General features: G+C 35.8%; 1 protein-coding gene across 6 annotated transcripts in view; it reads right to left on the bottom strand.

Moving 5' to 3' along the window:
• The window catches only part of Rfx3 (regulatory factor X3), a 261,188-nt gene that overhangs the window by 156,766 nt on the left and 77,089 nt on the right, over positions 1 to 27,333 (bottom strand). For 2 of the 6 annotated variants that reach the window (XM_052187754.1, XM_052187731.1), the window contains exon 2: positions 20,987 to 21,045. The exons of the other annotated variants lie outside the window; for them this stretch is intronic. The gene's annotated coding sequence lies outside the window, so the exon portion shown is untranslated. The remainder of the gene's footprint in view (positions 1 to 20,986; positions 21,046 to 27,333) is intronic. 6 annotated transcript variants of the gene reach the window in all.

The raw sequence follows: 27,333 nt of genomic DNA, 5'->3' as shown, positions 1-27,333 counted from the left end.
GCAAGCCAGTAAGTAACATCCCTCCATGGCTTCTGCATCAGCTCCTGCTTCCTGACCTGCTTGAGTTCCAGTCCTGACTTCCTTTGTGATGAACAGCAATGCAGAACTGTAAGGTGAATAAGTCCTTTCCTCCCAAACTTGCTTCTTGGTCATGATGTTTGTGCAGGAATAGAAACCCTGACTAAGACAGAAGTTTTAAATGGGGAACTGAAGAAGGTAGAAAGTATGTCAACTATTCAACAGGAGCAAATTAAACAAGTAAGGAGAAATAATTGTTTTTAAATGTAAAGCTAGATTGAAGGAGAGAACCTTTTATTGAGCCTCCAGCTCTATGCTACATCCAAACTGGGATTAAAAGCCCAATCTAGTGGACTAATTATCAGTCAAAACTCAGAATACTTTCCGCTTAGTCCCAGTTTCTATGCATTTGACCAGCTTTATAAATTTTACTACATACATTTTATGTGTGTTTCCCCTGCATGTATAAATCAAATGCATGCCTGACTCTTATATATATATATATATATATATATATATATATATATATATATATATATATATATTCTTTATCTACATTTCAACTATTGTCCCCTTTCCTGGATCCCCACCCCAAAAGAAATCCCCTAACCTACCACCCTCTCCCTGCTCACCAGTCCACCCACTCCCCCTTCCCTGTCCTAGCGCTCCCATATACTGGGGCATATAGCCTTATCAGGACCAAGGGCCTCTCCTCCCTTTGATGTCCAACAAGGCCATCCCCTGCTGCATATGCATCTGGAGCCATGGGTAACTCTTAGGTTGGCAGTTTAGTCCCTGGGAGCTCTGGGGGTACTGGGTGTTTCAAACTGTTGTTCCTCCTACGGCACTGCAAACCTCTTCAGCACTATGAGTCCTTTCTCTAGCTCCTCCATTGGGGATCCTGTGCTCAGTTCAATGGTTGGCTGAGAGTGTCCCCTCTATATTGATCATGTACTTATCAGAGCCTCCCAGGTGACAGCTATATCAGGCTCCAGTCAGCAAGCACATGTGGGCATCCACAATAGTGTCTGGGTTTTGTAACTGTATATGGGATGGATCCCTAGGTGGAGCAGTCTTTGCATGGTCTTTCCCTCAGTCTCTGCTCCACACTTTGTATCTCCTTCTGTGGGTATTTTGTTCCCCTGTCTAAGAAGGACCAGAGTATCCATACTTTGTTCTTCCTTCTTTTAGAGTTTCATTTGGTCTGTGAATTGTGTCTTGGGTATTCCAAGCTTCTAGGCTAATATACACTGATCAGTGAGTGCATGCCATGTTTGTTCTTTTGTGATTGGGTTACCTCACTCAGGATGATATTTTCTAGTTCCATCCATTTGCCTAAAAATTTCATGAATCCATTGTTTTTAATAGCTGAGTAGTATTCCATTGTGTAAATGTACCACATTTTCTGTATCCATTCCTCTGTTGAAGGGCATCTGGGTTCTTTCTAGCTTCTGGCTACTATAAATGAGGCTGCTATGAACATAGTGGAGCATGTGTCCTTATTACATGCTGAAGAATCCTCTGGGTATATTCCCAGGAGTGATATAGCTGTGTCCTCGGGTAATAATACTATATCCAATTTTCTGAGGAACTGCCAAACTGATTTCCAGAGCTGGTTGTACCATCAGCAATGGAGGAGTGTTCCTCTTTCTCCACATCCTCTCCAGCGCCTGCTGTGTCCTGAGATTTTAATCTTAGCCATTCTGACTGGTGTGAAATGGAATCTCAGTGTTGTTTTGATTTGCATTTCCCTGATGACTAAAGATGTTGAACATTTCCTTAAGGAAATCCACAAGGTTTTGAATCCTTTGGAACTGGAGTTATGGGTGGTTGTGGGCCACCATGTGCATGCTGGGAACCATCCTCTACAAGGATAATCAATGCTATTAACCCCAAGCACGCTCTACTGACCCTCTGACACAGTTTCATTCTTCTCCAGTCTCACCACCTCCATCAACTCAGAAACTCTCTAGCAGGCTCCTGACAAGAGATCTCATCCCATCACTCCCATAAACTGCTTCTAATGGCTGTAACTGCAATTAGGTCCATCATTTAAAAGTCCTTTCCTGATTCCAGAAAACAGTCTAATGCCTTAAATACATTTGCTAGCTTCAGGCTCACGGGAAGCCCATGATGCAGATGGTATCCTTATCTAACAACTGTAGAAACTGAGACATGGGTGGGTTTTTAAAAAATTGTTTAAAACATACAGGCAGGAAAAAGGAAGAATCAGAATTCATTCAACTTCTGTCTGATTTGAAATTCAAGGCCTGTAACCCCTGGGTGTACTGTGCTGCAGCCTCAGGTCAGGACAGTTTCTCAACAAAGAGCCTGAGACTGTTAGTGAGGTTTGGGATTCTAACACACATTATTTTTCCAGAAGCACTTTATATTCACTAGCTCTGAGGACAGTGTAAAGCACATTGGGCTAGTATAATCCTCTGAGGAAAGTTTGTTAAGTGGACTGTTTTAACCTACTGACACACTGTAGTATTCTGGGGACTGGCCACCATTTGTGCAAAGTGAGAACTCTCACAGGAGGGCAGTGCCTGAAGCTGCTACCTTAGGTTGTTGCTTCAACCCCTAAACAACACTTGGGTGCTTATAACCTATTTTCTCTCATTCACCAGCAGAAGTTTTCTGAGGTTTTGTTTACGCCTAGGGGATAATTTGCTTAGTTCAGGGACTGTTAAGTGAGATTTGTTTATCAATCACAAATGTAGTCACATTACTGTTTTGATAAACTAAATAACCCCCTGCAGTTTGTCACTGATGTAGCCCACATGTAAATAAGTTGTATACACTTACAAGAAAGACAAGCACAATTTCCTCCTAGTCTTCCTTGCCTAAAGTGCCTGTCAGGTGTGTCCAGAGCAACAGATGCTTGTTTGACAAAGGACCTTTTTATTCTGGCTAATTAAGCAATTGGACACACCCACCTGCTAAGGGTTCTGCTTTGTACAGCCAGCTCTGGATGAGTCATGAGAATCTAAGGCTAAATAGGCCACATTTTGAAAGAAGGCTAATTAGCCCCTAGGAGGAGGAAAAGAATATTGCAAAACCCAGCTGCTGAATGCAACAAATTAGCATTTCTTCAACCTGATGGGCAAACCTAGGCAAATCAAGTGTATTTGGAACAAACATGCCTTATTGCAAGTTTTAAGGCATTCAAAAGTCCTTTGGGAGACTTCCTGAAGATTATTTAACACACTCAAATTCACAGTTGGATTCTTTTTATCACATACAATGAACATGCCAAATTAAATAGATTAATAATCTGACCTAGTCAATCACTTATCAAACAACTTTATAAGCCTATAACTGATTGTGTCCATCTCATACTTACTGGGATCTTCCTTCCTGAAATACTTTGTCTCACACAAAGCAAAGGCTGAGTAATCTGATTCTGATGCCATTAAAATGACTTAATTTTCTGAATGAAGAATGCAATAAAGATATACAGTTTAATCCTCAGATTGCTTCTTCCTTTTACCTTTTAGAAAGACCAAGATGCTAATTCCACTTTCTGCTTAAACAAAATAATCAATTATCATAGTACTTTATGGTAAAACAACATGGCTGTACTCACATAAATTATAAGAATTCTAGAAATCTGATCAACACAAAATCATAGCAATGCTGCTTTGTAAATATAAATTACTATTTTTAAACTGGAGAAAATGTAGTTTGACTAATGTATATTGGTATAGTTTTACATTATAGATTTTGAAACATAAAACTTTTATTACTAGCACTCAAATCAGGATGAGTTAAACCCCAATTAATTAAAATTATGGGTATAATGGGACTAGAGATTGCTCAGTGGTTAAGAACATTTAATGCTCTTTCCCAGAAAACAGATTTTGGTTGTCAGCACCCACTGTGGTCAGTTCACAACTCTCTGTAACTCCAATCCAAGGGATCTGTCAACAGGTCTTCATTCTTGTTCTGTATGCTAAGAGCCTGGGTCGTTCTTTAAGGTTGAAGGTATGATTTTTAGAAGTGTGCACAGTAAATCTCTCTGCTAGGTTCATCTTTAGGAAAACTGAAGAAATGATAATGACATACACTCCCCTACAGTCACGTGTCTAAGATAATCAATGACAATGATTAACGTTGGAGATGATGAATCACTTGTGGCAAACACCGGTTGCCTGGGTAACTTCCCTTTTCAACAAAGGCTTTCTCTTACCTAACTCTTGCCATGACTCAGAATAGATTATAAAAGATTGTTTCTTCTTCAAAAAATGAAATACAAAAAAAAAAAATTAGCATTGACTGTTTTTATCTTAAAAGATTAATTACATAAAAAAAAGAAAATAAAACAAGCCACAAACACTAAAGTCAAAGCAACAAAGCACAGTGAAAACTGTTTTGCCACTTGCTTTGTTCCTGGTTATCAAAAGGCCATCATGGGGCACAGGTGCCATTCCAGCTTTTTCTCCCAGTTACTCTCTTGAATTAAAATTCAGCTCAGCCCTGCCCAGATGATAGAGGCCAGACAAGCACCACATAGACTGTGTCCAGCTAACAGTGGGAAAAAAAAGAAAAGCTAAACAAACTCCCTAAGGATGCCAACCAACTCTATGCTTGACTCTGGAAACAAATTGCATAATACACAGAGTTATGAGGCAGAGTAAGATATTTTCTCTCTATTGATCTGTCCAATCTTCAGAACAACCTGAATCTATCAAGTAAATAATAATTCTTAGAATTGAAAAGCTAATGAACACTGAGTATTTCACCATTAATTCATTATCATTATTTATACAGATACTTGGACAAGTTACTATGTTTGTCACCTATGGAACGGGTGATTTATATATATTTAATTCTAAAGTTGTCCATAAAATAAATGTTCTAAATAATCTAAAGGGATTAAATTATTTTAATTATTAAATAATTATTAATAGCAAAAAGTTGTTAATACATAAGCAGGATTCCAGCCTGTCTCAATTAAATAATAATGGCCAGCCAAGAGTTTGGAAACTAAAAGATAGAATTAAAGATTTGAGTATACATATACATACATACATACATACATACATGCATGCATATATACATACATATACATACATATATGCATATATATATCACTGGAATAAGATATGCATGAGATATATATATATCTCATATATATAAAATGCTTCATCAATATAATCTTTTATAATACCTACAAGGCTGCAATTTTATATTTAGGAAAGTACATCAAAGCTGTCCCAGATACCCCCAAATAATATAGACTGTTGACATTGCTTTATTTTCCACCCAGAAGTTTAGAAGGTAACTAACTCTATTCCTGAAGGCACCACACATTTTGGTCAAGGGACTTGGCAAAATCGAGTTGTTACTGAACTGAAAGTTTCATTCCTGTTGGCAAGACTTCATAGTATTGGAAGGTTCTATGTTGGCTGCTGTAGGAGAAAAGTCACCAGCAGTCTACCCAGCTGTGAACCCAATGAGCTACAGTAATAACCAGAGTGGAAAGATTTGCCCAAGGGAGCAAAGATGGCAGGGATGTTAAGGCCTTTACCAAAACTTACTGATTTGATGTAAGACTCACCCTACAGGAGGAAATACATACCTGGTACTATAAATCTGGCCAAGAACCTGGGTCTGTGGACTACAAGGGTGCTCTTCTAAAATTCTGCTCAATGGCCATAGTATCAAACTGCCATCTAATTCCTATCTCAATACCCCTAGATTAGTATAGCTCTCATCCTCACCAATAAAGGTCCTTTGAGCAATGCCTATCAGTCAACACAAAAACTCACAACTGTTCAGAGTGCAAATAGTGTCTTTGGAATATTCAGCTATAACTGTACTATCACACATTACTTCCACTAAAGGATCAGGGAGGGACCATAGTGGGAATGGGCGAGACAGAGGTCAGAAATAACCTGAACATAACAGTATCTTCTAGGCATGGCAGGAACATTGCACTCATGAACTCACAGTTGAGTGGATGCCTACAGAGGACCTTTACAAGATTAAGCCAGTCAACAGTCCAGTAAAGGGTTGGGGCTTGTACTTCCTCCCATGCAACTAAAGAGCTAATACCTGGGGACGAAACATCAGCTTTATGTGCTTGTGTGGACCCTGGTAGGTGACAGTGTTCCCATAGAGGGCCCCACACCCATGAGTATATAGGCTGCACAAGTGGCTAATTTTTTAAAAGAAAAAGGACATAGCGTTAGGAAGGGTGTTAGGCATCAGATCTTAAAGAAGTTGGAGGGAAGAGTTGGAGCAGGGTGTGAATATGATCTAAATAAACTATATCAATGCATGAAATTCCCCAAGAATATAAATATTTTTAACGTATAATCTTAAAAGTTTTAAATTCTGTTTAAAATACATGAGTCTGTATGTTTTGGTGGCATCTTGGGCATTGTGCTTATAACTGCTGATCCTTTACACGTGTACTAATCAGTGACAAGAAAGAAACTCAGTTGCTCACTGTCAAAACATGCTCTACTATCCCAGGAATAGATTATTACACAGGTATGTAAAATACAACATAGATAGCTACAGTACTGTAAACATAAAAAACAACTTCTGAATTAGCAAATAACCCCATGATACAATACTTTTAGATACACAACCACATGCTTAAGGAAACCTTCTTGAGGCATATACTGTAACTGCCCAGGAGAAGAGACAATGATATCATCAGAACTTCCGAGAGCCATCACAAATCAATGAATATAAACTTTGAGTGCTCTCAAACTAAACCTAAAAATGCTGGTCAAAAGCAACTTGTAGTAAGCAGGGAATGATAGCATACGCCTAAAGCCAACACTTGTGAGGTGGAAGCCAAAAAAATCAGATGTTCAAAGTCATTCTTAGCTACAGAGTTAGTTCTAGTCTCTGAGACTATAGGGAACACATGTATCCAAACAAAGAGGAACATGTGTACTAGAAACCCACCTTAGCATGACCAACAAACTAGTCTCAAGATGGAGCAAAGCAAAGCAGTCTTTCATAAATTCTATAACCCAACACAGGTTTCCCATCAGGAAAATACCTACTAATGGAATTGATTTTAATCTGTTCAGTCTCAGGTCAGGTGTTCTACCTCTCTCTTTTTACTGCTAAGTAACTCAAATCTCTCAAACAGTTCTTGAAAAGAACTAAACATTTTTAATAGACTACACATTTTTTTAAAAAGAAAAATTGCCAGATGCCAGGAATGCTGGCAAGTGGCTATAATCTGAGGACCTAGCTAAGCAGTAAAATCCCAAACTGCAGGCCAGTTTGGGGTTACATAGTATATTCCACAGCAGCCTGAGACCTTGTCTCAAAACATTAAGCAAGACATAATCCCTAAAGAGTGTCTCTAGATTCACTCTGGGTAGTTTTACAATCATTGCCATTTTGTGTGGAAGCGATATATATACACTTTCAAATATGACATAATTCCTTTTATAACACTTCCTGAAATTAATGTCCAATCAAAACAAGCAATTCATTTCTGATCCTTTTGATAACAACTGATAAGGGCAAGAATGCCTCACACAAAGATTTGGATTGAAATGCTGGAAAAAACACATCAAAGAATTTGGTTCCTCCAAGAAAGTACTCTCTTGGTTGTCTTTGTAATACTGGGGGTAACACCTAGGACTTCACGTATGCAAGGAAAATGAGCTCTATTCTCTGATGCCCTGTGTGCATTCTTCCTAGAGCACCACAAACCATGTGCACTTTACCCCCTACCCCAACATGCACACAAAAGGTCCTGTCCAGTATCATACTTTGGATTGACTACCAAGAATATGCTCGCTGAATAGGGCATCCCTGAATATGCCACCCCATTCAGGATGGCAACTGAATAGGGCTCGCTGAATATGCCACCCCATTCAGGATGGCAACAAAGGAAGGGCAAATGCTGTCTTATAAGGCAGGGAGATGATAAGAAGTACTGGAGAAGCAAGCAATAATACTGTCCGCTAACAGGAAGACTGTATTTGCCTTTCACGGGGGCTAAAAAGCAAGAGTAGGGATCCTTACTTTTCTTCACACCCCAAAAACAATTTTCTTCTTACATTTTTTGCCCACATAAGATTTTTTCCCATCTCTTTTTCTTTTTATAAAGTGGAGAATATTCTTTTGCAGTTCTTAACTATTCTAATGACAGGCTCAAAGAAATCAACACCATCTACAAAGGGGAAAGAATACTGTATAACACTGCTAATAATGGAAACAATATATCCTATTTTAAATGTACAGTAGCTTAAAGAACTGGATTCGCATGACATTTTTTGGCAAAAAAAAAAATGAATGAGTGAATAGACTTCAAGAAAAAAAACCCTCTGTATTTCCACACACACACACACACACACACACACACACACACACACACACACACACACACACACACACACACGGGGGGTGGGGGGGAGGGGCAGAGACAGAGAGACAGAGAAAGAAAAACATTTACTGCAAAATGTAATGCCAGAAATCAAACTAAACATGTATGCCATCTTTCATTACAGAAATGTACTTGAATTACCTAGCCACCTTAAAAAACTCACTTAGATACTTAATATCTAAACAGATACCTAAATATATTTAAATATATCTAAGATCTTTCTCTGTATAAGCAAGTAAAATTTTTAATAATTGCAATTTCTTAGAACCACTGTTCTCATGAAGCAGTTTGAGAATTAGTAATACACACTATATAGCTTATCTTATAACTTAGTCTAAAGTATTTTCTTGGCTTTAAAATAGTAATTTCTTCTAAAACTCATTTTTTAAAAGATTTATGTATTTATTATATGTACACTGTATCTGTCTTCAGACACTCCAGAAGAGGGCGTCCATTATGGATGGCTGTGAGCCACCATATGTTGCTGGGATATGAACTTAGGACCGTGCTCTTAACCACTGAGTCATCTCTCCAGCCCCCTAAAACTCATTTTTAAATAGTATTACAATAAGAAGAAATTTCTTATGTCATTTCATACATGTTTAATATCCCTAACTGAAATAAAGCAGATGTTTAAAATCAACTTAATTCTTTATGACTGACACAAGTTCATGTCAGACATTTTAAATAAAGATGAAAATCCACACAAATGAGTTTCATTCTTTTTCTTTCTTCCCCTCACTAAACTTTCTTGGTTTTTTGTGGGCTTAAAATGGATAGATTTCTTCATACTCTACAAACAAATTAACAGTTAAGTATTAATACAATAATTTTGAATTTTTTTCCTAACCACATTTGTTTACAAGAGTATCCTAATGTCATCATCTACATTATAGACTCTACAGAACACCTGGGTATATCTTTCTAGCTATCACTCTCAGAGAATCTTTGTTCCAAAGATAGTAACACAAATATCTTATTCTACTACCTTACTTAGTTTCTGCCTGGTTTAATAACAACCTCTTATTTCTAGAAAAGCTCCTTCACAACATTCCATATTTCTACTTTTATCCTAACCTGCTTGTCCATTCATTTCTCTAGAAGGTTCAGTCTCTTCCCCTTTGAGAAAACACATGCGCGCGTACACACACACACACACACACAACTTGGGTTTGGGATATATGTTCTACTTTCCTAATTCTGTTTTGAAGGATCTAGCATTTATATCAACTATATGCAGTTAACTTCCCAATAAATAAGCATATTCAATAATTCCACTGAACTGTTCTCGATTTTACACTACTTGTTGAATTGTTTTAAATAACATATCATCGGTCTAAATTTTAAAATTTAATCATCAAAGCCAAGCTTAATTTTCATCATGGTAATTAAATTTCTGCCAAAAATGTGGATGTGTTAGTTGCAGTCTGTTCTCAGTGAGTTCAAGATTGACTGATCCCTTCAGACAAGAGGAACTACCTTGGCATCTAGTTACCTTGCTATTTCTATTTCTCAAGGAAATCTACTAATAAGAAACAGACTTCTTACAACAATATCAACCCACCAGACCACACCCCTGCCCCCTCCCCCTTACCCCCCACCCCCCAACCCTGAGCTCCCAGGGACTAAGCCATCAACCAAGGTGTACACATGACTCCAGCTGTCTATGTAGCAGAGGACTGCCTTGCCTTGTCAGGCATCAATGGGAACAGAGGTTCTAAGTCCTATGAAGGCTCAGTAGATGCCCCAGTGTAGGGGAATTGAGGCCAGGAAGGTGGGAGGGGGGAAAACTGGGAAAGGGGATAACATTTGAAATGTAAATAAAAAATATATCCAATAAAAAAAAAAAAGAAACAGACTTCTTTTCTTATGTCTCCTGAGTTAATCAACTACCTATTCCACTGATTTAGCTTCCTAATTAGCCTTCAACATCTATTCTTGAATCTCCATCCTAGCACACAGATCTTTAGAGTTTTCAGGATAAACTGTAAACTTCCTATTGAGACTTCAGGGGCTCTATAGAATCTGGCTTCAGTTTACACATCCAAAGATTATACAATCTAGAGAGATGGAGCTCTCTCGTACCACAGCAGAGCTTCTTCTGCTTCCAACAATGTTTTCCTCCTTATTTCTTTCATCTTCAACTTTAGGTCTAGAATAAGTAATGTGTCCCTTATGCTTCCCAAACACCTATTACTCTTTCCCCTTCCTCTTAACAAGCTTAGGCCTGGTAATTCTGTAGCAATCTGTCATAATTCTATGTGTATCAGTTGTTGTTTTGGACCATAGTGTAATTATTCATCTTGACATGCAAAGAACAAACTTCATGAGCACATGGACTATGATTACCTCATCACCGACAAATATGCCACAGTACCTAATACACAAAGGATATTCAATTTATTGAATACAAATATAAATCCCAAAGAGGATAGATACGTCTAAGATCCTATTGAAACAATACTATGCTTTCTCTAAGTATTTAATCCTTAAAATTCTGTAAAAGTATAATTGTCTGCTCTAACCTTTACAACAGTGGAATTCATTAAAAATGTATTTTCTTTATTTTTATGTGATTTCAATTTCAATTGCTATATTATTATAATAACTCCCTTTTAAGGTTCAAAATACTTTGTACCTACTTTTAAAAATGGGGATTAACTAAATATACATGAGCAAATCAAATCTTTTGCTACTGCTCTGAGCCTTCAAATGCATCATTTACTGCTTTAAAAAGTACAAATGGCTCACTGAATGGTAGTTTCAGAATCAGTGTTCTGTGTCATATCAGAATAGGTGGGGCCCTGTTACACTTCCTTTGCTGGACAGACATCAACAGAGTTTTAATTTTCAAAGAGGAAATGCTAAGAATAAGCAACTAGTCTATTAGTGATTATCAGACTTCATGTCTAATTAATAATCATCTGAAATGTATTTGAGCTTGCCAATACTCAACTGATAGTCTCCTAACTTTTCTTAGTAAGTACTGAAACTTTCTACAGAAAAGGGTATTCTAAGGAAACCTCCACTTATTAATCAGTTAACATTTTATCTAAAGAATTTAAGTACTTATAATCTCAAAATAAAAGATAGAATTGATAGTTAGGAAAAGAATTTATATACACCATTTCATCCTTTTGGAAATACTGTGAGGAACATAAAATTATTATTCCATTTTTCTATGGATGAAAAAAACCACATAGCATTTAAACAATCATATGAGCAGCAAAGTTGTGGGAGTAAACGAGAAGGTGAGGATGTACTGCAGTATATGATCTAAGGCCCAAGAGAGCCTTTGCTCTCCCTTTTATCCCCCAGCTATACTCAGTACTCGGCTTAGCATGTTACACTGCAAATGTTGGACAGATCAACGCTTATATAGTCCTGCATCATGGTAATTGGATATGTTGTGAGTTTTTAACCTAGTTAATAATCTTCCATGATACATTATCCTTTTAAGAATCCTCCATTACAGTCAATCCTTCTTTGTAAACCTACAGCTTCTGTTCAGGAGTTCTTATCCACATTATATTGAATCATAATCCACAAGAAGAGAATATATTTAGAATATATTTCTAACAATTTAAACTATTTACTTTTAATGACAGTGTGTCTCAGTGTGTGAATCTTTAAGTGTCTATTAAGGAGAGTTTGTTGAGTTTATTGGCTGTGTATATTCATATTTCATCAGATTTTGAAAGGTAACACCCATTATTTTTGAAATATTCTCTTTGATCCAATTTCTTACTCTTCTTGAAATTCCACAGATCAACTCAGTCCTTGCTAGTTTCCCCAAGGTTACCCAGGTTTTTCACTTGGAGTATTGCATGCCCAGAGTCTAATAATTTCTGAGCTGGCTTTAGCCCTCTGGACTGTCCTTGGTCAACTCTAAAACCAAACTAACTCCCTGTGTCTAATACATTAAAAACCTTTTGGAATCTGTTAAGTTAGCAAATCACTAGCTTATATTAACCAAAAGCTAACAATGATATCAGGTAGCATCTTAGGATGATAGAAAATCTTCCTTCATCTTGTAACTAATCTTCTAATATAATAAACAATGTGTTTTGATTTGATTTTTTTAAATTTCTTTGTTCTGTAGAACTATAAAGCATCATGAAACTGCTTCCACATTGGAACATGGAATTTTGAGATAATCTGTACCTATGTTTCCAGATTATTGTCACTCCAATTTGATTCTAGAATAAACTATATTTTATTCCCCTTAAAAAAAAAAAAGGAATCCTCCATTTCTAGTTCAGCAGCTCACAGTACCTAACAAGGTGGCCATCTACTCTTTCCTGTATATCTCAGCTAAAATTAAAATAACGCATTGAGTCTGGAGCTGGAGAAAGGAGGTCAGTGGGAAGGCACTTGTCTAGCAGGACAAAGCCATATCTTTGATTCCTAGCACTGTTTCCCCTTCCACACAGACACACACAAAGACACATACACTCACAGACTTAATTGTGTGGCTACTATAATCTGCTGGGGCATTAATACAATTAATCTTAGAATTAAAATGAGGACTTGGGGAATTTTTTTTTTTTAAATCTCAGTGTTGTGCTCTCAAGTACCCACTTCAATTCTTCTAAAGGAAGAGGAGTGGCTTGAAGCTTTTTAGGTGAGTTTCAGTTAGTAGTCTGCAGAGGCACCAGTTTGTGGCTCCCTTTTTATTCACACACTGCCTCCTCCAAGAAAGTTCCAGAGAAATATTTAAATCTACAGCCTAATGGCATTGCCTTTAATGAAAGGTAATAATTGAGAAGTAGGGATGGGGCTTTAAGTAAGAATGCAGTAAAAATAAAAACAAAAACAAAATCACCAGTGTTTAGAATAATTTACTGCATTACAGTGCCACAATGAGTTTCTCGAATCTAACTTCTTCTCTGCCCCTGCTTGAGCACAAGGCCATTTTCTTCTTGACATTTGCCAAGAACGTGTTGTACAACTTGATATATAATTCATTCAGAGACAGTCATCTCTATGCTCATGAAGGCAAAATTTGCTATAGTGACAAGACACAGCAAGTGTAAAAAGTAACTTTCTGGTTCTCACCCAGGTCTTTTTAACTTCCTTAGTTTCTTAAACAGCCCTTAGTAGCTATGTCTCATACATCAGCAGTCAACACAAAAATACATATGCAGACATGGAATTTCAACATGGTCAAATTGTAGTCATAGGCTATAGCTGGGACATGGACAGTCCCCCTTTGAGCCCTGTACTCTGCCACATGCCCCGCCTCCTCCCACCTGGGCAGGACGGATAATGAGAAGAAAAGCCTAGGTTTACTATGCCAAAAATGAACCCATCTTGTCAAGTGACAAATTTCAGTCCACACAGAACTTGTTTCTTTAAAACTGTGTAATATTGACAGTTATCTGTACTAAATAATGAGGTTAATCAAGCTTTGGGAGACATATTTGATGTTTTAGACTGATAAGTCCAATGCTTCAAGTTCCTATTATATTTACTGCATTCTTGCCCTATGTCTATGCAAACAGTTTCTTATAATTTCATTATTCTTTGGTACAATAAGTTCTGGGAATGAGAATGTTTCTTTTAGATCAAGTTATATACAAATTTCTTGAATCTTTTTGAGTTTATAAGACACAGTGTGAAGTGTTTCATTTGTAAATGTCTTCTATCAACTTAATCCTTTATGAACCTCAATTCATATTTTTTTCATATACTTCAGTAGGACATATCTTTTGTTATAATATACTAAAAAGCATTGAAGTTATTATATTCAGTTATCAAATACACATAAGAAATTTAGCATTCTGCAGAGCTGAACTGATAAATAGTTCTATTATAAAATATCTGGGGTAAAATGGTTATTATAAAAAATATTAAAACCAAACTGAAACTTAATACTTGCTACTAAAAATTCCAGTCTTTAAAACTATTCTATCCATACTGATTTGTTATAAATTTTAGACAGATGTAATATAAACATATTTCAAGAAGTTAATAATTTGCTTTTAAGCAAATTGATGCATCACACTATTTGACAGATTAAAATGGATGAGTGAATTTATGTTTCAATAAACTTACTTCAGAAGGAATATTCATTGGTAAATGAATCACTCCGTAAATGTTTTTTGGGTTTAGGAGGATAATCAATTATCAGGTAACTGACCTCTTTCCCAATATTAACATTTAAAATTAATATGTGCTCATGCTCTCAATTCAGAGTCTGAGACCAATATTCAAAATGGTCCTATTGGTTAGTATCAGAGTTGGCACCAAAACTCAGGACTTCAGTTCCCAGTTTTAAAAAAAAAAGCTGTAACAGAGCAAGGCTTAGAAAAGACAAGAAGGCTGTCACAAAGAACAGGGAATGCAGCCAGATGCTCAGCGCCCTTGTTGCAGAGGGAAAGAAACGCTCATATCACACGGAGAACAGAATCCCACAGTCGGAGCCTCGCCTACAAGTTTCCAAGTGTCTTTCTCACATAAATGAATCAGGCACTTTTTCAAGGCATTTAACAAAAATTCAAGTAAATCAAACTATGCAAATGTGTGTGGCAATGCCAACTAAATGTTTATACATTGTACATATTTTGAGGGTTTTGGGGCCCATTTACACTATTTTGTGTTATCCTAGGTACTTGTTATGCTAGGTTCTCTATTTTATTATCATATAGAGTATCTTTGTTGCAGGCTGAGGATTTTATCATTATTTCATTTCAGAATGCAACCTATAGTACAGATTGTGTGTTTATTGCAATGAAGAAACCCAAAAGATTTTCTAGCTAGGAACGGGGTAGGGCAGCAAACACATAAGTAATTGCAACCAAAATAAACAGGGAACAAATTTTGAATCTTTACTTGAAGAGAGTAAGTGTAATTTCAGGGTGTGAGAAGGAAACCTTTTAAATGAAGTGCTTAGAGTAACAGCTTTTACAGGGTGCGCTTTTCACTGTCAAATTGCATGAAAAGCTCCTGAGCAGAATCGGCCTCCGGGAGTGTTTGGTTGGTTTGTGGGCTGTTTTTATTCCGTGGCAATTTACAGGCTTTCCACAGCGTGCACTAACTATCCTTATTTTGCAGTTCCTTCTATGTACTTAGTGTGCTAACACTTTCATTTTAAAGGATTTAAAATCTCTATTGTGTGAGGGTAAATCTGAAACAACCCATACTGCTTAAATTCTTTAATGGTTCAATATGTTCTGTTAGATTTTATTAGCTTAAGAACTGTCAGACCTAATATACACAGAAGTATTAAGGATTTTTAAAGCACCATCAAAACAAATACCTTACAAAAATTCTGATGTATATGTAGTATTATGATATTATCAACTATTCCATTACACTCGAACAGTAATCTAATAGTTACATATCTAAAATCACATGTATGATATTATGGCTATGCCACAGTTAACATGTAGCCATTTCCTAAAGTTTACCAAAAAAAATGTTTCCTAATCACAACTGAATAAATTAATTATGAAAAATGCATTCTCTTCTGTTATAAAATCTATTTAACACTGAATAATAGATTCTCTCACACTTAAAAGAACAGTATTTTCTTAGTTTTGAGACTAACTAGATACTCCTCCTTTCCTTTCTTTGCCCTTACTTTCTCTGCTGACCATGCTAAATAAAAAGATTCCATACAACTAAGCAGTAGTGACAAGATAGCACCTCTAAACTGCTCTGGTAGATAAACTACCGGTAATAGCATTTATGTTATTCTTCAAGCTTTTGGAGGGTGCATCCTGACAACTACTTTTCACATAAAGTGCAGGGCAAAAGTCATAATTAGAACATTACAGACATTAAAATCCAGGAAAAGCCAAAGCTATCATGTATAGTGCTCCTATCTGGGAAGAGAAGGAAGAGGACCCAGGAGCACAAGCTCCCCGCAACTATATAATGAACTCAAGGCCAGCTGGGGCTACATGGGAGTCTGCCTCAAAAATACAAATTTACTAATTTTAAAATAGGAAAACTATAATGTTATACATACTTGTATGCCACATGAACAAAAATGTTTTTATCTGAAAATAATGCTACCATCATGAAATCCAATCGGTGTTACATATTCTTCGCTTGTGCAGAAAGCTCTAGAGCAGACTGCACTATAGTAACACTACAGAAGGTCAACAGTGGTCTTGTATTACCAACAGGACTATGTTCAGAATCATAGGATCAGAGAGCAGAGCAAAACAGGTACTTCAGGCAAGGCCCTGAGTATTAGTTTACCCCAGGATTTATCTGGATCTCCACAATGGAGGTTCTACTGGATCACTTTACGAATAATGTTATGAGTTGCAGATTTAGCTCAGAACATGACCCCAAGGAGATTCTATTTTTGTTTTCATGTCCACAAACAGTAGCTAACAGTCTAAAGGTGAAGAAAACAATGTGTGTAACAAATCAATAAGAAAAAAAATTTATTTATTTGACCCTTTTTCTTCTTGAGAGTGCTCTAAAGTATTTTTAGAAAATAAACAGTTTTTGGAAAAAGTTAATAAAACTAGTATTTCTAAAACTGCTGCTCCAATCCAGCCAGCTGTGGAAGCCTGGAGGGGGATGGGTGGCTGCTGTGGAGCAGCGTCAGCAGATGTGACAGTATCTGCAGAAACTACGCTACATGGTCCAAACCCAGGCAATACATGCTTTAAGTGCACTAACCTCAGCATGGAAGTGCATTTGTATAGAGAAGAAACTCTATGATCACCTGAATATTTAGAAAAAAAGCAACTCTTAGTTTCTTATATTGGTGCTGACATTTTAGCAATAAATTTTCTTCCAACTTGAGCATTAATCATTAATACAGTGGTGAAAATCTGCTTATTACTTAATTTAAGTAAACTAAAGACCAATGTAAATAAGAGTAGTATAACTTAGAAATAAGATTCTAATGTATTTTCTTCTGAAAAACCTATCTTCTGATAAATCACACATTAAATGCATAAAACTTTTCTCAACTTAACAATAAGAAAGCAAAACTGAAAACCTAAAGAGCAAAGGAAAAGAAAGGAGGGAAAAAAATCTTTACTTAGGAAATATACACATACTTCTGTAAAATGTGTATATTTATTGGAACATCAATTTTTTCAGTTTAACCCTTTCTTTCTCTTTTAATCTAAACAGTTTAAATGTCATGTTTCTTCCCAAGAAAACTTTTTAAAGCAAAATATTACATGTATTGAGTAAAACTCTACAATAACATGAATTCACCTAAAGAGTCATATTATAAAGTTTTATTAATATTAAGTAATTATAACTCTCCTTCAATAATATACAATAAACTTATTTTATAAATATTTATATTTTGAACAAAGCACAGCATATCTATAGCACTTACTATATCATTCAGGTCATACTAAGGCACAGTAGCCAGCTACATTGATGAACCTTCTGAGTGTGTATGTAAACTAAAATGGCCAAGTGAACTGAGTGGATCTGATAATTCATTCATATGTAAAAGAAATTTGCTGACTGGACCAGTAACAAGAGCATGAAATAGAGACATACATAACTGTCCCTGCACATCTGAAAGCTAGTTTCTGAGGGAAGAAATAAGCTTCTACTGGGTAAAAGTTATAAATGCTCAGAACATTCTAAATATACAAGAGACAAAAATCATTCTAATCAGAGCATGCTCTAAATACTGACTCACATTTCTTGAACTTCTACTGTCTCTCAGAAAGAGGGGAACAAACTTCCTAGCAAAGCACTACACTGTCATGCTAAATTGTCTTACCAAGCTAGAGAGTATAATAAGACAATGGGATCAATGTTCTTTTTAATTCCCCTAAATTCTATTGTGTAAAGTGCCTGGGAAAAACACAAAGTAAAATGTATAGTCTCAAACCAGTTATTTTATATCTGTATGTTTCCTGTATATCAGTACTTCATAAATGCATGTTAATTAAGACATATTGCTGTTATAAACAAACATATCCAAGGCAAAGTTCTTATGTAATATTAGGGTTTGGTCTGGTGCTGCTATGTATTCAAATGCTAAATTCTGTACCCTAAGAAATAGTTGCCCCGCAGATGAGAGAAATCTCATGTTTACCAGCTTCTGTTGCATATACCTTGCTCTCCTATTAAAAGCTGTTGGTTAAAGAAAAGTGCCTATAGTCAATTACTGGGGGTAGGCAGGGACTTAGAGGTAAGGACCACAACAGAAAAGAGGAGGAAGAAGGAGGGAAGAGAAAGAAGACAGAGAGAACAGAAGATGTGATGGGCCAGGAGTACATGGCCAAGTGAAATGGCCCCTGAGGACAGACAATGGAACAGAAATAACCCAGATGAGCCTGTAACAGCAAATACTTGGGGAATGCAGCTAGAATTAATAGTCTACCACATAGAAAAATAGATTATGGGTAATATGTACATTAATGGTACTAAAGTTGATTTTAAAAACAATAGGACTCTGCCTTGATTTGGGGGAAGGGGCTGGCTGGGTCATATTAATAACTAATAGAGTTATTAAAAAACATTTAAAAGTACCATTTATAACTTAATCATAAAATTCTACCTTACTGGAAAGTAAAATATAATTTATAGTGCTTATCTTTTCTTTGTTTTGTTTTTCCTGTGTGTGTGTGTGTGTGTGTGTGTGTGTGTGTGTGTGTGTGTTTAAAGGTTGCTTATAGCCTAGGCTGGTCTCAAATCATTTATGAAGCCAAAGGTAGACCAGACTCCTGATCTTTCTGCTTCTATTTCAAATTCTTGGTATTTACAAATGTATACAACAAAGGCTGGTCTGGTCATGGCTTTACTCTCTGATATAATTTCAGTTACATCTAACAGCAAAGGAAAACTATTGAGAAAGAAAAATAGAGCAAGCTCTGTGCTTCCAATGGTCTCTGTGGACAACTAGGCTTTCTCATTGTTGCACAGGCCAGGTAGGAAGTTACATAATAAGAGGTGGATATAAGAGAAAATATGGACTTGGGGCAGAAATTAAAAGCTGCAGACAGATGGTAAGGATGGTGCCTCGTGGAATACATACAAAGCATCTGCCTTAACATTTACTTTTTACATTTCTCAAAGACAATGACATTCAGTTGAGAATTAAAGGACTACAAAGAAACTAACTTCATCTTTGTCTTCTAGGATTACACAATGCAGACACAACAGACCTGAGGTTGAAATATTATCTACACTAATGAATCAGAATATATATTAAGCTACACATTGAATATAAAGAGACAGATACCTCTCCTAGCAATGTAAATATGGAAATAATTTGTCAAATAAGTCATACCAAAACCATTAGAATGAACTGTATATCAGCATGTTAAAACAAACAAAGTCTAAGTTGCTGGACCATTCCCAAAAGCACACTATCATTCAACTTTTGAGTTATGTGTTTTACACTTAAAAAATGTTGCTGCTGGGTAAAATTCATGAATTATTTTGCTAAGCTACCTCCTTTTAAGACCATTCATATAGATACCACAAAGTCAGTTTTAACATTGAAGTTTTTTTTGTAAATTTACATTAGAATAACTCAATGTGTATTTCACAATGATATCTATTTAACATATCAGGTCTCATCTAAAATTATTGCTTTTAAATAGGGCATGCATGGTGGTACATGCTTACAATCCCAGCACTTTGGTGCTTGAGAGAAGAGAACCACCCTGACTTCAAGGATAACTTGATCTAAATCATAAATACTAACCCACCTAGGACTGCTTATTAGCAAGATTCATCTCAAAATGTTTTTTTCAATTTTTCTCAAATTATTTTTTATTCATACAATGAAAACTTCATGCACAGAAAAATTTACTATAAACCTAAAATGTCAGCTTGAAAACTGATTTTTGAGCTCTATAACATCTTTATTTTTCATGTCTTTCTTTGTATGTGTGTGTACGCATGTGTTGTGTGCTAACCCAGGACATGATAAGCAAGTCCTTTATCAGTGATCTGGGTCCACAACCTTAGATAATTCATATGAGGATTTTTCAAATTTATAAATATTTTTGATTCTTACCAACTATTTTGTCAATATCAGTTCCAAATTCAATGAAATAAATAATGTAAATAAATAAATGTGTTGTCTTTTAATTCATTACACTGTCACATTCTTAAATTTCAGGTCTAATCTTCATTTTTTTATAACTATATTAGGTTCAAATTATGACTCACTCTTTTAAACATTTAATATTTTATATGCCAATCTCCAAAGCCTTTTACTTGGATTACAGAATTCAAGGTAAATGTGGGTTTCTAATTCTTGAACTGATAGGCTGAAAACAGGAAACTCCACCTTTATGGTCAGTCTAACAAGATCAAGGAGGGTCACAAATCAATTTAGAGATGTGGTTTCTCTAGCTCCCTAGAGAAGCTGCAATGGGGACAGTGTCATGTGGATGGGGACAGTGTCATGCAGATGGCCTCCTGCCCACCCACTTCCTTTTCTCCTTGAACCTGATTCCAGGTACCAAATAAATCAAAACCATTAGAAACACAAATACAGAGCTTCTAAGAGCCAGACTCTAAATCTATCAAAAGTATAAGCACTAGAATTGATGTCAGTTGTCATATTAAATACTTCAGTAAAGAACTATAGAGAAAAATTACAACTAAATATTGGTAAGAAAAGACTTAATTGGTCTCACTTACCACTTTGGGATTTTGAGAACCATTGCAGATTCCAGTCTACATTCCTCTGATAAAAATCTCTGAATAAAAAAGAAACAGGAGGCTGTCTTTGGTGAACTTCAGGTGCAAAATCACTTCAATTTCATTTTTTAAAGATCATTAAAATGAGAAAAGAAATATATATATATATACATAGATGTGACCCTGGAAATTCTTTAGCACAATAATCTTCTCAAATATTGGTAAGGGTGAAAAATATCAACAACCCAGAAATTCTAATATATAACTGAATGTTCCATCAACTGAGACTGAAACTGTATATTCGGGTTTTATAAAACAGAAACAGAAAGTAGTAGCAGTTTTTATACTTTGCAGTTCAATTCTCATCTATAATTGGCAGAGCTTCAAATATATACATATATACACATACACTTATATATAAGGTTAGGCTCAATTTACAATAAACTTTTTTCACAAAATAGAGTTTAAATTAATTTAACATTAAAATTATATATAATATCAGACTTTAAGGCTTATTTTATAATGTAAAAGCCTTAGTCACAAACAGGGGCCTATGCCTGTTATCTTAACATCTGGATGACAGAGGCAAGAGGACAACCAAACATTTTAATTCAGCCTAGACAACCTTGCCTCAACAACAATAATAAATTATAACTGATAATATAGTTATTATAAACTAGCAATATGCTCCCATAAGAAAACTTTTTAAAAGTTTTCTTTTGTGGTAGGCAAAATATTTCACCTATCAAAAACAAACAAAATAAAAACACAATGAGATAAAACAGTCAACTTTAATTTAAATCTATATTGCTTTCTGTAGTTTGTTTAATGGGCTGCATGCTTATTATCTGAAATATAAAATTACTTTTAAATGGACTTACACATGCAGACTTTATGACATACTATTTTTAAATAAATAAATTAGAAAAAGTTGATAGCACCGTCGTGAATGCAGTGAGATACTAAAGTCCCTTACTACTTTCTTCAAGCTGGGCAAAGTGACACATTATCTTTTATCCCATGACTTTAAGGCCATACTGCTATACACAGTGAATTTCAGGCTAGACAGGGCTACAAAGTAAGACCCTGTCTCAAAATATCAAATCGTTATCACTGTAATGATTATTAGCTACTTTAGCAATTTAATAGGTTACATTATACTCAATTTGTACCACATGGAAGTTCCCCAAAGCTTGGCATTTTCTAATTTTAAAATGTTACATTCTCAACCTTCAGTCCTCTCTTGCTATAACTTCAATTATTATACATGTGTAAAGCCATCACATGTGACTATTCAGAATCATTCACTGCTCATTTTCCTTTATCATTTGTGCATTTGAAATATTTGAAATTAATGTTTTCTTAATATCCTAGAGGTGGTAAATCAATACTTTTTTCATTCTAGTTGGAGAATTTCAACTTGTTTTAATTATTTCATTTTTATACTATTGATTTTTCCTATTCATTTATTATTATACTTATTCTACTCTGTGCTTCTTGGGTATTAAAGTTTTTGCACAGATGCTTATACATAAAAGTTTTCCATGGAGGTCAGCATCTACACCATCTCTATTTACCTTTTCTTTACCAGAGGTAGCATTTTCTTTGACATCTCTAGATTTTTTTAATTATATATTTAGCATTGTAACAATAAAATGTGGGTGATTTAAACTATATTTATGTTCCCTTAAAAAGCAGCGATCTTTGGATTCAACCAGTAAACCAATAGCTAAACAGTTAGAACCCAATACTGGGAACAAAAACTATTCTCTACATTTTCTTAAACTGTTGTTTTTCCTAGTTATTTCATCTCATAGTTCTCTTCTTATGCCCAGTTTATGTATTTAAAAAAAAGTGTGTGTGTGTGTGTGTGTGTGTGTGTGTGTGTGTGTGTGTGTGTAATTTGCTGAGAATGGCACTGCATGCCTTATCCCAGCATTCAGATGGCAGAGGAGCAGTTCCAGATCCTGGGCCAGCCTGTGCTATATGTTGAGACCCAATGCTTAAAACAAAGAAAATGAAAAAAAAATAAACCTCAAACCTTAGAAGTTTAAATAATTGAGTTAAATTATAATCATGATGACAAAAAAAATGTTTACGCCATGTAGTTACTGTCTTTAGTAGAACTTACAGTCTGACAGTGTTGACTGAACACAAGCAAGACATCACCATAGCCTACTACTGCCAAGCTGCCTTCACATGCTTCCTTCCTGAATGCTACCTTCCTATTTTCATTCAAGTCAAAACGAAAATAGACAATTCAGAACACTTTGAGTTCCCAGAACTGTCCTGTCTTGCCAATTCTAGCATTGATTTGCTCTCTTATTAAATGTAAATGTCTTTATACTTACATTTAAACTTTTCAGAGACATTTATCTCTCTCTAGGGAAATAGGAGTGTTTTAAATGAAAAATTACTGTAAAGATAACTAAGTAGCTTTATATTTTTAAAAACCATTTTCATACAGTTGATAATCTCACAAAGGCAGATTATTTGCTGAGCATGGATTTCTCAACTGAAAGATATTAAATAGACTAACACAAACGCTTAGACATACTAATGGCCAATTTAGCCTAGGGATCGTAGTTGTCTTAAGGGTCCAAAATACTTTTTTTAATTATCCTAAGGTACAAAGAATAATTGCAAATCAAATATTTAACATCTGGTGTTAGGGACTGGAGAGATGGCTCAGTGGTTAAGAGCACTGATTGCTCTTCCAAAGGTCCTAAGTTCAAATCCCAGCAACCACATGGTGGTTCATAACCATCTATAATGAGATCTGGTGCCCTCTTCTGGTGTACAGGCATACATGCAAGCAGAACACTATACACAACAAATAATAAATAAATAAATAAACAAACAGACAAACAAACATCTGGTGTTAATAATACAACATCAGCCTTAAACCCTAATTATGTGTTTGTAGTCTGTACAGGAAGATACAATTGGTAAGTGTGCTCAGAGTGGCTACTTCAATCTTTCACTGTACCTAGAAGGTGAAACTCCAGATATTCCCTACTGGAATAAGTAGGTATTCTTTCCTGTAGCTACCCTCTAAGGAAACAATCTGCCCCTAATGCTTCCTCTATGCACACACACACACACACACACACACACACACACACACACACACTTTTGTATTTACAGAAACTTCATTCACTGTCAAAGTACTTGTGTGAACCAACAACTGGAAAACACAGGGCACGGCAAGCAGTGCTCTGGGTAACCAGACATCGCGGCTTTATAATTCCAGCTACACCTCATCTGCTTTACTGCTGCTTTCTGTGATACAGAAATGAACCTGGTATCTCAGAGTCCTCAGACTGTTGAAGCATTCTATAAAGCCACATGGTCCTATGTAGGTGATAGCTCCAACCACAGGCACATGGAGAGAGAAGACAGAATCGCTCTGAAAACCCACGAAAGTCTCCAACCTTAGTTGAGTACGATTTTAGATTTACAATCTTTTTGAGTTCTCTTACTTATCAAAGTTATTTGAAGAGATTTCATAGCTTAAAGTCAACCACAGCTTCTTAATAACAGAAACAGTGTTTTAAATGACCAATATTTTGTCTTTCGAAGAGCATTAAGTCAATAATGTTTTCAATCACTTAAAAAATGTAATGTTATATAAGCTTGGAATGTTGCAAAGATGGAGAAACCCTAACCTATTCTAAGTTCTTCCTCAGGCTTATATAAAATGAGGTCAGTCAACTCCACTGCTGGTCACATTCTCATTGGCAGATGACTCTGCCTAAGTTTAGTCTCCTCAATACACATAAAGTAAATAGATAAGCCACCATAATTTTCAAAGGACAATTACCATTAAATGATGATTTTTTTCTGAGAACATGGCAATTTTTTTTAAAGATTTCTTTATTTATGTACATGAGTACTCTGTCACTGTCTTCGGGCACAACAAAAGAGGGAATGCATTGGATCCCGTTACAGATGGTTGCAGGAAATTGCACTGAGGACCTTTGGAAAAGCAGTCTATGCTCTTAACCTCTGAGCCATCTTTCCAGACAGATCTTGGTAAATTTTTAAATAAAATAAATTGTTTCAATGTGGCAGCTGGCACTTCCTGGGACTGTTACTTAGTGCCAGTTTGTTGGGAAGGTGTGGCAGGAAGATTGTCTAACTAATGAGTTTGATGCCACCAGACTAGAAAACATAGCGAGAGTCTATTAAAAGAACAAAGAGCAAGATAAATATAGACTATTCCATTTTATATTTCATTATGATGGCCATAATATTCTTAAATGTCATAGGCCTGATCACCATTTTCAAACTTGTATCAGTCATAAATTTTGACTCATTCTTTTAGATGTTTAATTTTCCCTTGGATTGTAGTCTACAAGATAAAACTGGGTTAAATCACTACTGTCAGACTACAGTCTAAGGAACACGGACTACAGTCAGGGTTTCAGTTCAAACGCTGACTAGCCCTTAAAGCTGCTCCTAACCAATGAGATGAAGTCTGTTCCCATCAGGCACGCCAGGGCATCTGTTTATGCTCTAGAGGGGGCAGCACAGTAACACAGGAAAGGCTCAAAGAGTAAATACTTTGGGTTTTGTGGGCCCAAAAAGCTCTGAGGCAAACAATTCAAGTTTGCTGTGAAAGCAGCTACATATAAGTTATAAACAAATGAGTATGAATAACACATGGATGAGAAAAACATGTCTACTATATGTTAGTCATTAAACAATCTGTGTGTGTATAAGCTTAAACATGCAGCATCTACATTAACATATGAATACTTTTTCTCTTTTTAAGAAGTATTCTAGTTGCTAGGGATCAAACACAGGGCCTCATGATTACCAACCATGTATGTTCCATTGAGCCACATCCTGAGCTAGCAACTGCTATTTTTACAAAATAAATTTAAAATATTGTTTCAAACAGGGCTAGAAAGATATCTCAGCAGTTAAGAGCCTCATTGCTTTTGCTGAGGACCTGGGTTCATTTCCCAACACCTACATACTGGCTCATAACCAACTCCAAAACCAGTTCTAGGCTATCTGATGCCTTCTCTGGTTTCCAAGGGCACAAAGCATGAACATGATGCACATATATACATGCAGGCACTCATGTACACAAAAATAAAATCTTCAAACATTTGTCTAAAACAATAAACTGACAGCTGAATTTGCCCCCCAAACCATAAAGGAAGACACTCCCATCCACTTCTGCTCTAGACTACTGCTTCTCAATCTACACATACTAATCATACGCTGTTCTTAATGGCGATTCTGATTCAGTAGAACCAGGTGGGGTCTAAGATTCTAAGATTCCACATCCTCTCCCACATGACTAAAGGTAAAACAGCTAAAGAAATGGTTAAGAGATCAAGACACATGTACTCTTGCAGAACCCGGAGAGCAGCTATAGGACAAGCACCTATAACTCAAACTTCAGGGTATCTGATATCCTCTTCTAGACTCTAGTGCACATGTGTACTTAACACCAAAGAAACACGTGCATATGTACAATTTAACAAAATCTTTTTTTTTAAGTTGCATCTCAGCATAGGAGTTTAGGGTAGCAGAAATTTGATAAAGCCTATGTGAGAGAACGCCTATCTATGATAGCTGTGATAACTAAAACTGTCTAATTGATAATAAAGTGCTAAATAAATATGTCTATAATGAACACACAAACAAACAAGGGAAACATTTTGAATGCAATGCTAAGCTCTTTCTTATGTCATTACAATGTTTCCTTTATGGGCTTATCATTCATATGTCAATCTTACTAATAAGTTTACTGAAAATAATAGTACTTATATTATCATAGGTTTTCTTCTAAATGTTACGCAATTAAATCATACACTTGGTATTTAAAAACAGTATAAATACTATATCTTATACCTTGACAAATCTCTCTTTGGATAAATTCATTCAAGTTAGTCTTCTATCTGCATCTACAATGATCATCTTTTATTTGTACAAGTGTATCATGCTTGTTCTATATCAAGGCCTTCATACATTCTGCTTTCCGAGATTAAGACATACTCCTCACTACTTCAAGTTTAAACATGATTTCACCTGTTTACAAGGAAGTGAAAAAAATAAGTAACCTTACCCTCTTACCCATCAAATTTCCTCAGTGAATATATAGTTTTCAAAGCACTGAATCTTCTCCAAAGCATGTCATATTTATGTAATTCTTTACTTCAGAGCTCATTCTTTTATTTTATGTGTACAAGTGATTTACCGACATGTGTCCAACCATTTGCCATAGTCATAGAGTACCCACAGAGGCCAGAAGATGCACTGTATCCTCTGAAACGGGATTACAGACTTTTAGTCACTATGTGGATGCTGGTAAAACAAACCAGGTCCTC

The sequence above is a fragment of the Apodemus sylvaticus genome, chromosome 1, assembly GCF_947179515.1.
Source record: "Apodemus sylvaticus chromosome 1, mApoSyl1.1, whole genome shotgun sequence".
NCBI classification, from domain to species: Eukaryota; Metazoa; Chordata; class Mammalia; order Rodentia; family Muridae; genus Apodemus; species Apodemus sylvaticus.
The sequence above is the reverse complement of the archived record's forward strand: the minus strand, read 5'-3'. Positions and strand labels throughout refer to the sequence as shown.